At 38.9% G+C, this 12,463-nt stretch overlaps 1 protein-coding gene and 1 long non-coding RNA gene across 5 annotated transcripts in view; one reads left to right on the plus strand and one right to left on the minus strand.

The window, feature by feature from the left end:
- Positions 1-12,463, plus strand: part of LOC143150862 (inositol 1,4,5-trisphosphate receptor-like) — a 59,959-nt gene that overhangs the window by 1,117 nt on the left and 46,379 nt on the right. The window lies entirely within an intron of this gene.
- On the minus strand, positions 52-8,116 carry LOC143150866 (uncharacterized). The gene is made up of 3 exons (XR_012993196.1): positions 7,864-8,116; positions 7,434-7,652; positions 52-7,265 (listed from the first exon to the last, which is right to left on the minus strand). It is a non-coding gene; the product is annotated as an uncharacterized LOC143150866 (long non-coding RNA).

Below are 12,463 nucleotides of genomic sequence, written 5' to 3' on the forward strand. Positions count from 1 at the left end.
CCTTCTATCCCGATTCCAATCGACGTATTTTTTTTTTTATTTATCCTCCTTCCAGCGTTCTTCGTCGCGAGTACTATACGAGCGGCTACACGCAAACGGGAAAACGATGGAAATAGAGCGCGTAAAATAAATATCACGCTGGTGCACGTGAAATATCGTTTTTTTTTTTACCTCAAATAAACTTTAAAGCTATGTAACTTTTTTTCAGGCTTCATATATTTAATCGAAACAGTTTGCACGCGGTTTTTTTACACTTTTGTCGACAAGCCCACGGCATCGTTATTTCGGTACATTCTTCTTTTTAGGGACAAATTATATTCTCGGGAAACGATTAAAATTCTTAAGGAAAAAAAAGAAGTCGGTTGACGAACGATCACGGGGGAACGTGCAGGATGTGGAGAGTTTCTTATTCTTATTCGTTAATTTTTTCTGTCGTCATCCTTGACGCATCGAAGCCTTGCGTTGTCATGCAACACTACTTACTGCCTATTCGCTAATGTAGGTTGATCTTCTGTTAATTTTTAATGTATTTTTTCAATTCGTTTTTATATTTTTACTGCATTTCTTTTTTCGGGTTCTGAAAGACTCTAACGAACAAACTTTGCTTATTGTCGTTACCACGAGGATACAATTTGATTTCGTTAAAATACAATGAAACACGTATAACATAAAAGAAGCTGTATCCGAATACTCAACGAAAATTACTCGATTCAAGGGTTATGCGATTTAATTTTTCTACACTGATCCCATTATCTTTTCGCAAACGTGTATACCAACAATTAATTGTCGTGTCTCGTTCGTTATCACGTATATTGTAGAATTGAAACTTCGGAGAAAATGACAAATGCGGAAACACGATGTTTTGAAGTGACAATAACTGTTGTAATTACCGGATCGTTCTTACTCGGTTGACACTACCGACGATAACAGTTTACGTGTTCGGTATTTGCATTACGATTATACCACGGAACACGTTCACGCAACTCGGCTCGTCGGGCCAATGAGCTTACATCCGATTCGTGTATCTGTTTTCCGTGAAACTTTTTCAATGAGTCGTTCAACCGGAAGCGGATCGAGCGCGTGCACGCGAGTGCACCGTTACGCCGTCGTTTCGAGCGTACATAGACGGTTTTATTTCGTTGCAAATTGCAACACATTATATAGATCCGTGCGACGCGAGTCGTGCACCGAGGGCAAGGGTTAACGACACATACCGCGCGCTCGGTGAATCGCTTCCGCCTTTTCGTCAAGTTCGATTCGAATGACCCGTATTGATATCGAATAACGGCCGGGTCGAGTACACCAGTGGGTAACTCTCGCGAATCGACTCGGTATCCGAGTACGGTTTCGCGTGAACGTCGAGCGTTAATTGTCGAATTAAATATCCCGATTAACGTACTTCCACGAAGTACTCGACACCGTTGAACCGGTATCGGAACGAGCGTACGTGCACGCGCTCGGTTCGGAAGCACGGGATCCGCGAGTACTTCAAATTTAGCATCGAACGTGTACGGTAATTACTACACTTTTCCTATATTTAGAAACACACTGAGTCAGAAAAGACACATTAATCTGTCCGTTGTACAATACCAGTCGATAGACCATCAGCCGTATAAGTGTTTCAAGCTACGATAAAAGAATAAGAGATAAAGTATAATAAAATGCGCGCATTGTGTACGGAGTTTGGATATGTTTGCTCGAGTCCCGATTACACTTTTAAGTATTGTTATTAGCGTTCAAGGTAATCGTATAAGCCTTGAAGATATTCCGTTGGGATTCTACGCGTAAGTACGGCAGAACCTCGATTATCTAGACTAATCAGGACACGCGGTGTTCCAGTAACCGAACGCTCGGTTAATCGAATTTCAATAATTAAACGTTAGGAGCGTTTGGTTAAATGCCATTCGTATAATCAAGATTCCACTGTATAGATATATATACTTACCGATGTATATATATTTCCAATGCACTCTAACAACCCATTAGGGTAAATTATGCTGCCTGAATAAAATTAAATACGTTACTTACACGGCGAAGGTATAACGTTATTTTGTATCGAAGAGTATTTGTTTATCCGTTATTTAAAAAATAACAAATTGGGAGCTTGTCGATTCTCCGTACGTGCTCAAAGGTTAATACCGGTTGCGTTGTGTTTGATGCCATAGCTAATGTTGGTATGAACGCGGTTTCGTGTAAATATACAACAGGGGTAAACCGCCATTTCGATCTACTTTCGATCCACCCGACGAAAAAGAGTAGGCGGTGTGTGTATGTGTATGTGTGTGTGTGTGTGTGTTTGATACGCACCCATTCGTGCCTGAATTTTTCATCAAACAAAATGGAACTTCCGTTCGTTCGCGTTAGTTCGCGAGGTGATTCGTCCTCTGGTTTTCGATATGAAAAAAAAATTATTTTATTTTCCTTTTTTGTAAATTTTAAAGACGAATGTAATTTTTCTCGTTTGTTTGGCAAACGTTAGACACTCTGACCGTAATTTTGCTTCACGTGTACGAACGTACAGGGTTGTTCAATAATAAGAAAACTGGAACAGAATTTTTGTACTCAAAGTAAGAATACAATTAACATTATTCGAAACAACGTAAAGTGGAAAACAATTATGAAATTATTGCACGGTAATTGAAATGTTTGGTCAATGTCTCGTGTCTATAATTAGCATTTCGTAATATTAAACGCGAATCGATTACCGATCAAAATAATAATGATGCTTATTGTTTATAGAAGTATCGTACACGGCCACCGTGATTGCGTACACAAGGTATCGCATTCTAATCCAACGATCTCGTAAATTACGGCGTATCGAGGGAATTTAATTGAAATTTTTTTACATAGAATATATAAAATTTAAAAAAAAAAAGAGAGAGAGAGACGCGAGTAAAAACATTGATGGATAACGACGCGAAGTACGTTTCAAGGTTAATTTTGTTTCCTCGAATGGAACGGTAATATTTGATGCTCTATACCTACGGTGAGAGTTTCGAGATAAGCTCTATGATTTATCACACAAGGTCATTCAAGGTCATAAACGCAACAGAAGGTTAACGTTCTCGAGTCTTTTTCGAACCATTTGTTCCTTCCGTACAAACAGTTGCATTTTTCGCGAGAAACGATTATTCATAAATGACAATAAATTTGGTTCGGTAAACGGACTCGTGCATATAGCTTGTTTCGTTTATCGTTACTGTCTTCACAAATCTAAACGTGTATAAAAATATTCAGAGGGTTAAGAAAGATTGACCGTCAAATGTCCTCGACACTTTTACCTATGTTTCATTCGGTTTGGTAAACAGCTTCGCATACAGGGTGTTTCGTTTATCGTTACCGACACTACAAATAAAACCAAATATACAAATATTCAGAGAGTTAAGAAAAACTGACCTTCAAACGTCTTCGACACATTTGCCTACGTTTCATTCGGTTCGGTGAAGAAATTCATAGGGTGTTTCGTTTATCGTTACCGACACTACAAATAAAACCAAATATACAAATATTCAGAGAGTTAGGAAAAACTGACCTTTAAATATCTTCGACACATTTGTCTACGTTTCATTCGATTCGGTAAAGAAGTTCGTATACAGGGTGTTTCGTTTATCGTTACTACAAATAGAACCAAAAATAAAATTATTAACCCTTTCCACTCGAGTGTATCGAACATTACACCTTAATCCGGTATACTTTCCCCAATTCGAAAAACCATCGTGTTTTGAAATTGAAATTAAAATTCAATCACTCCTTCCTTGTAAGATCTATATAAAATGTATATGTATACAAAATATAACATACACATACGAAATGTTGAAATAAAAATGTTTCGTTTTAAATTAATTACACATGCAACTGATTTGAATAATTTCATCGAAGTGCTAGTTCCTGGTATGGGAAAAACTTCGAGTGCAAAGAGTTAAGGGTTGAGAAGAATCGACCTTCGAATGTCCTCGACGCTTTTCCCTATATTTCACCGCGAGAAAAATCCTCCCGAAAATGAACCGGCCTGTACTTCCAGTGCGCATAGATAGACGCGCGTGCATCGTGGGATTACGCGTTTGTAAATATTTATATCGAGGCGCATCGGTGTCGCGTCGAATCGCTCGCGTGCGAATCGCCACGGTGCGCGACCAGCGAAAAAACAAACGCGTGTCGTCGGTGGAAAACCTTGGAAAAACCGAACTACGAGGAGGGAGGAGGAGGCTGGTAACACTATACGTCGTCGCCGAGCATAAAACCCGACCGCTCGTACGAGCCGCGATCTCGCAATTTATGAAAGTTACACCGGCCGCGGTGTGAAACAAAATAGCCTTTTAGCATTGTGCAACCGTTAGATTAAAGCGCGTGCCGCTCGAGAAGAAGCTCTTCTTCCGTTACCAAATCAAACCGACATTTCAACGTGTTCACGTTTCGCGTATATTCTCCGTCTACTTCGAAGCCCCGAAAAATTCACCCACGAAATATTTTTTCACGCAATACCTATCGAACGTAACGATTCGAAATTTTGCACGTGTGCTTCTTCATCCCTTGCCAATATACAGGAATTTTTCCCGATTTGAAACAACGTTGGTACGGACGCGATAACGATTTAAAACTTTGCACGTGTGCTTCTTCATTTCTTGCCAATATACAGGAATTTTTTCCGAATTGAAACACTTATCCGATTTTGGAATATTTCCGAGTAGTGTGTAATTTACTTTTTTTTAATTTCTTTCTATGGAGGTTTATCGATGGATGGACTGTTCTAGATTAGAATTATCTTTCTTTCTTTTTTTCGATCCATCGAGGCGAAATTGTTGCTCGTATATTTTGAATCGATACAGAAGAGAAGAAAAGCTTGTTTCTGAAAAGTAACAAGTATCTCGTTAAAGAACATTAGTCGAGGTATAATTTTACTAATTTTAATTCCGTTCCAATTATTCCGTCACGAAACAAGGAAATAATAACGAACCCCTCAATTTTCGGCTCGAAGCACCCAATTACACCCTTAAGGGCGTTTCGAAGGAGGCTGAGGTCGGACACGAATCAAAGTTTCGCGGCCAACTTCCAATAAAGTTTCCGAAGAAGTTAATTGCTAACGGAAATCGGTGCTCGTACTCGTTTCTTTTAATTTCTTCGATTTCTCGCGTTCGGTGAAGTTGAAACGTGGATCGTGCCCGGTTGAATTTCAAGAGCGACGACAAAAACAAAAAAAAAAAAGGCTAACGATGTCTCCGTGTAACGTTGTAAGGTGGTTACATTCGTTATTTCGGTACCAAAAACCGCATCCGTGGCTGAACTCCTCCACCGAGTAGTGTAATGAGTTTTGTTTCTACGTTTGTATTTGAATGTTGGACCGAGTCGGCCTGGATACGAGCACCTCCAGGCTCCATATTTCCGCTTTGAAGTCGCTAACGAGCACGGTATTTATAATTTAGATTATCTTTGAAAATGCATTCCACGCGTTCGGGAGAGATATTTAGTTCTGTTGCGCGGAGTAGGGTAAAATGTGACTGTCTTCCATCGAAATAACTATACGTAGTTTATATATATGGATGGTTGGCTCGTGGAATTCCAATTGTTGTAAAAGTTCCGATTACAATATACTTGGTTTATTACAATACGCAGGGATCTCGGGTATCTATCGGGTTGTTCGGAAAGTTATTTCGTTTACCAAAATGGAGAATGTATAATTTAATAAAATGTTTATACATTCTGAAAAAATCGTTTCATTCTTATCGAAAAGAAACGAAACGACTTTCCGAACAATCGAATGTTACTAGTGTCTTATATCGGTATAGAATATATATATAACGCGTAACACACTGTGTGCAATACAAACCTTGGTTTGCACTAACCGTCTATTTCGATCTATTCGATCATTTCATTGGCATTTCTCTATTTAATAATATGAATTCTGACTGGACGTACACGAACAATTCGATTTTCCATCGTTAAAAATAAACTCGAGGAAAATTTCTGCTTTTCGACGTTGGTAAACGAGTGTCGGGGAAATTTTCAAAGTCGGGACGACTGTTCGAAGAATCAAAATTCTCGACGAGTTTCCATTGAAATTAAAGTTTTCAATGAACCTCACCGATTTCGATCGCGCGAATCGATCGTGCACGGTGCGAGACGCACGTGAAAACAATTACAATACAGAAATTTCTAAAGTTAAGAAATGGAACGCGAGTATGGAAATGCTATTAACGATAACGTTATCAATACATATCGGTAATGTATGTTATCGATACTTATTGAATTTTACCGGAAGCACCGATACAAAGGATACGAAATCAGCTCGAAGCACACGGGAGAATGCAAACGATGTTGCGAATCTTCGTTAATTTCGATCACCTCGTAGCAAGAACAATTGACGTGAAATTTAATCCGATTGGACGATTAAATATAAATGAAAATTCACCGTTGGTTACTACAACTTGCCGGGCTTTACGTAACGAACATCGACCGAAAAACAAGATTGCAAAGTGAATATATTAATATACTCGGTGCATCGTAGAACGACAATTGGAGGCTATCGATTCGGAATAAATAGATTGACGTTAAGAGGTTATTATGTATTCTATTTCGCGTCACTTGTTCTTCTTATTCGCATTATTGGTAGCTTATCGATAATCGTTAATAACATTTCCGCACGGGGACCGTGTATACGTGGGTTCCCGTGTACAGAAAGAAAAACCATCGTTGCAGAATGGAAAAAATGCGAACGCGCAGATGTTTCCTCTATCCTCTCCTCGATGGCTGTACCAGTCATCGAACAATAATCCTCAATTGACTATCAATACGATCCAATGAAACCGGAACGATGCATCGATGCGCTACGTTGAAATCCAAAGCCCGATCGCAATTTATATTATTAGGATCTTCGAGCGCTATCGTTGCTTATCCGTTACACAGATAATCCAATACCTATCGATAAACTTCTAATATCAATAATTAACGAGTATCTTAAAAAATTCCCGACGTGGTTTTAATCACGCGACGAATAAACCGACCGGTAGAAAAATCGAGTCCAACTTATTCATTTTCTCTTCTTTCTCGAACTCTGATATCGAAAATAATGGATTCGTCGAGCAACAAATTGAAGAAGGTGCCGATATCTCTTAAGAGTGACCTTTAACGTCGAGAGATATTGGAGGATCTTTAATTTCGGTAAACATTTGGCCTCTTCTCTGTAACAATAAATATTCAATCCTGTTTGGTGTTACAACACGCGCGAAGGCATTCTTCTCCACTGCCTGTTTAAATCGTTGTTTTCAACTCTGAAAATAGTAAAAATTAAATATAGAAACGGGCCCCTCGCGGCGAGTTACAAGGATATACGCCGAATTCCGTTGAAATTCTGGCCAAAAAACGAGTGTCGGTCTTCTAGTTTGTTTCGAAAAGGTTACAACATTGTAAACGTTCTCTCGTTTCGATAACGTTCTTACCCTTTTTCCTTATTCATCGTTCGCATGTTTATGCGTACATGCATCGCTGTTGTTATCATCGTACGAGCAAAGACACCAATTCGAACATTGCAACAAGTTAGCTGAAGATTTCGAGATTCGTACGACATCTATGCATCCTCGCTCGACCTATTCGCGGAAGAGGTTGAGCACCACTGCTACCGGATAACTTGGTAAAAATTTCAAATTTCCGTTGCGTCTCTAAAATAACGGAAAAAGTTCAACTAAAAAGAAGCGTACGATCCAAAGTACCGGGAGACAGTCGATCGATACTCGATCCCCGATGATCCCATTCTCGGACCGTACACGAAACGTGATGTAAATACACGATATCGCATTGGGTGTCCAGAAGAAAAAAAAAACAAACACACGACGCTCGATCATGAATATCGCATGGCGCGTGGAGACTTACCGACGGTTGCGTTGTAGTTTATTAGTCGTTTCGAGGCGATTTTCGGTTTAATCTTCGATTTGATCTTCGATTTAATCTCCGATCGTAATCGAAGATTAATCGGGTCGTGTACGTCCACGATGTATCGTCGTTGTCAGGATTCCGCAAACGAAACAGTCGCAATAAATCCGTGGTGTCCGATTAAGGCCGTCTATCCGGCAGCGACGACTAGTGGCATTTTATTAATGCGACTTCGTCGTCAGGGCTGACACCTTCTCGCGTTATAACGTACACGAGACAGAACTGCCAACGGGGGACAGGGGGCGCCAGTGTGAGAAATTCGAAGCGAGAAGACCCACCTTTCGTGTTGTGGTATGCGTAGACGGGTAGGTAATAATGGACGGTGACCATGAGTGCGAGAGTTACGTTCGCTCGTAACAAATTTTCTTTTCGCAAAGGGCTCGCGAATTTCTACAATCGACGGAACTCTGAGAAGAGGTAAAATCGTTCTGCGTACGATGGAAATGAAGGCAGAATTTGATTCGAATGAAATAATGATAACGAATAACCTCTAATACGATTGATTCGAGGTTAAACGCACGATCGAAAAAAAAGACGTACGTACGATTCGCGAGGGGACCAAGTATTCGCACGGATGAAAATTTTGAGTATAATTGAATTTTAACCTCGCGTATTTGTAAACGTGGAAAATTAAATATTGTCGAGGAATTACGGAAAAGTATATAAATTGGTTATTATGTACGCCGAGTAATTTCATTCAATTTTTCGAGAAATGTTGCACGTGAATCGAGAACGTGTAATGGGTATCATCGAAACGATCGATTTCGAAGGTTGATCCGATGGTAAAAAAAGTCGGGGTGTTTTCGAGAGAAATTATCAGAGTGCTTGTATTGTATAAAACATAGTATTTAGTAAATTTAACTGCGTGGAATTCTTCCGGATGAATATCGAATGTGAAACGACGCGAAAATGTTGAACAAATGGTATTATCAACGATTGGACAGTTTTGGCGATTTTATATTGTCACGAATCACCTCAAATGTATCAACGAAATACTTTCCAGGTGAAAGTAAATGTACACAACATCCATTATCGGTGTTTATATATTAAAACGAATAAATCGAAACGTCGGTTAATTTAATATAATATCGAGTAACTTTGTAAATTTATGAATTATCACTTCGAAGGGTTCTCGTAATCGATGAAATGTAAAACATATGGAAAAGGTGACCACTTAACTTTCTACCTTTCGAAATTATTCGCATCGTTGAATATTTATTTCGCAAGCGCGAAATATCTATCTCTGTAACGACAATCACCAAACCGCGTGTACCAATCCAATAAATCGTATTGTTGATTGCGACTTATTAATAACGTGTTTACGAACATTTCGGTCGATTAAACAAATTTACCAGCCCTAAAGGGAGATGCAGAACTGAACTACAACTCTCCCCTCGGCCGTATCTCACAAGTGAAATGCCAATCTAGATGCGAAACGCTCGCTTCAGCAATTCGCAAAAAATTTGTCAGCCGCATTTCCATATAGACGAGTTCTACTCGAGAATGTTAGCGAACCGTGTTCCCAGAATGTAAATATTAATTTAGAAACACGTGATGTTTCTCGTGGGAGCGTATCACGATCATTCGATCTTAAAATACGTTTTTTTTTCTCTCTCTCTCTCTCTCTCTCTCTTTTTTTTCACCCTGATTCGCGCCAGACAGATTTCCATACGTTAAATTTTAGTCACGTTGTATTAGAGCGTGTCAGAAAATATCGTTCGTTTCGGTCAGTTTGCTTGCCGTCATTTTTAAGCCTCACGTTGAAACGAAACAAACACAGTTATTAATACATCGTCGAAGAACCCTTTTCGCGTCACTCGCGAAAACGTATCTAGCATTTATTCGTATTTTTATCGTTCTTTTCGTTTGTTTCTTGAACGAGCGGCGAGCGAAAAAAACTTTTCCAACTTTTCCGCGATCGTTGGGAAAACTGCACTCCAGTTCAATAACTGAAACAACAATTCACCCAGTGTATTACCCACACTTCTTTTTTTTATCCTTTATTACACTTCCCACATTTCGATCACTTTCCACACAAACATTCTACCAAACGTACACGTGTAGAATTTGTCCAATACAAAGAACGACGCCGCGGTGAAATTCAAATGTTTTCAACTCGTTCGCGGAAGGATAACACAAGACCCACGGATCGTCGTGTTCGAAACTCTGTTTCGTCGTAGTTATCATTACACCATGTATATTTAACCAATCAAAATAAATAAAAGTATCGATTTTGTTTTCCACCAGTTTGAACAATACTTATGTATCTCGTACAGATAAATTACTTGTATCAATATTTATACTTATTCCTACCATTACTTATCGTTTCTGTAACATAAATACGAAAAAAGTAGCCAATTTATTCCCTAAATGAAACTTTCAAAATTCACAATATATTCGTCGTACTTCTAAGTACTTTAATTTTTCACAAATTCAATTTTTCGTCGATTCAATTTATTGGATGGCGGTATCGGTTCGTTCGTAATTGAAACGAAATAGTAAGCGTCTCTTCAGTGACTCATCGTACGTTAGTATCTTTACAGGTTTTTCTATGAATGAATACCTAGAACAGAGTGTTGCGGTTCCGTACGAGGCAAGGTACTTCCGTACGTAGAAGGAAGCTTGGCACAGATGCAGCTACTTTAAAGGCAAGATCAGTGTACTCGGTCTACCGCTGTAGCGTTCGGGGTAATTTTAATTAGAGTTGCCCCGAGTACTCGAAACGCGTGTACACGTATCTACGAGGTTCGTCGAGCCCAGTTTTGTCCCAGGTTCGATGGAACGAAGTTTTGCGCAACGAAAGCTTCGTTGGTAGTTAATTGACCAACCGTGCGCGGCCAATCTTTCTCGGTACGTTCGTTTACGATCGACGTATGGCGGCGATCATCGATCACACGATCCTCCGGCAAGGAAAAGCCGTGTGGCCAGCACTGAAAATAAATTGACCTTCGACCTTAGCTTCGATGTAAACAGCTTGGGTTCGGTTTTGCAGGGAATATCGATGGTAACGTTGCACGCTGGAAAACACGTAGAATGTGTTTGTTTGCGATGTAGCGTTGTTGCCTCCGAAGATTATTCGGAACGTCTTCGGTTACTACGGGGGTATATCGTTCGATCGATCGAATATTCGATAACGAATATTGCTGCTGATTTTTGATGTACTAGCTTGAAGTCTCAGGGCTGGAGAATTATACTTATAGAGTAAGGAAACTGTGTTTGAGTAGAGCTTGCTTGCATTGTGTCGAGTAGTGTTGTATACTTCAAATCTGTTTAGAGGGTGAAATCTTGTAAAGTAAATTCTCTACTCAGAGTTTGATTTATCGTTAATAAAGAACTATATTTATCGTGTAAGGAAACTGTGTTTCAGTAGAGTTTGCATTGTGTCGAGTAGGGGCGAGGATTCCAAATTTGTTTATAGTGTAAAATTTTGCAAAGTAAACTCTCTACTCAGAGTTTGATTTATCGTTACCAAAGAATTATATTTACCGTGTAAGGAAACTGTGTTTCAGTAGAGTTTGCATTGTGTCGAGTAGTGTTGCATATTTCAAATTTGTTTATAGGGTAAAATCTTGCAAAGTAAATTCTGTACTCAGAGTTTGATTTACCGTTACCAAAGAATTATATTTACCTTTAAGAAAACTGTGTTTGAGTAGAGCTTATTTGCATTGTGACGAGTAGTGTTGCATACTTCAAATTTGTTTACAGTGTAAACTCTTGCAAAGTAAACTCTCTACTCAGAGTTTGATTTATCGTTACCAAAGAATTATATTTACCGTGTAAGGAAATTGTGTTTCAGTAGAGTTTGCATTGTGTCGAGTAGTGTTGCATATTTCAAATTTGTTTATAATGTAAACTCTTACAATGTAAATTTAAACTCCTACTCAGAGTTGGAAAATTATGGTAACTATTTAATTTTTGATACTGTCGAGATATCTTGTCGATACGAGTATCACCGTGCAATGTAGAATTTTTGTTATTTATTCGAGGGGAAACAATTTTGGGTCAGGTAGATATTAATCGACGAATGTAAAAATATCGGGGCAACTTGTCACGGGACAAGTCGCGATACGATACAACCCGCCCGGTATCGATTTACGTACGATACTTTGTTGTTTTATTCGCGAAAACGTGACTTTTTTATTGGAACATCGGAACGTAAAATCATAAATTGAAAAGTTCGGTGAAACCGTTGTCTTTTGAAAGAAAACTAAATGACAAAAAGTGGGTTCGATCAGCTAACGGTGAAAATTAATAGCTAATCGCGAAATATTATTCTCTATTCTTTGTTGTTTCACGAACGTTGTTTGTTTTACGTATAATTCCCCAATAAAAATACATCGTTTATTTTGCAAAACTTTACCCCAGTTTACGTAACAGATTACCCTGTACACAAGCCACATTGTTGACAAATAGATTTGGTCTTTCAACAAAGTTAAAATTAAAATCGATACGAGAATATCTACACGAAGAAGCACCGATTCGATTACACCAATTAAAGAATACTTCGTATTCGAGGTACCATTATCGAATAAAAAAAATG

This window comes from Ptiloglossa arizonensis, chromosome 9, assembly GCF_051014685.1.
Source record: "Ptiloglossa arizonensis isolate GNS036 chromosome 9, iyPtiAriz1_principal, whole genome shotgun sequence".
Lineage (NCBI taxonomy): Eukaryota > Metazoa > Arthropoda > Insecta > Hymenoptera > Colletidae > Ptiloglossa > Ptiloglossa arizonensis.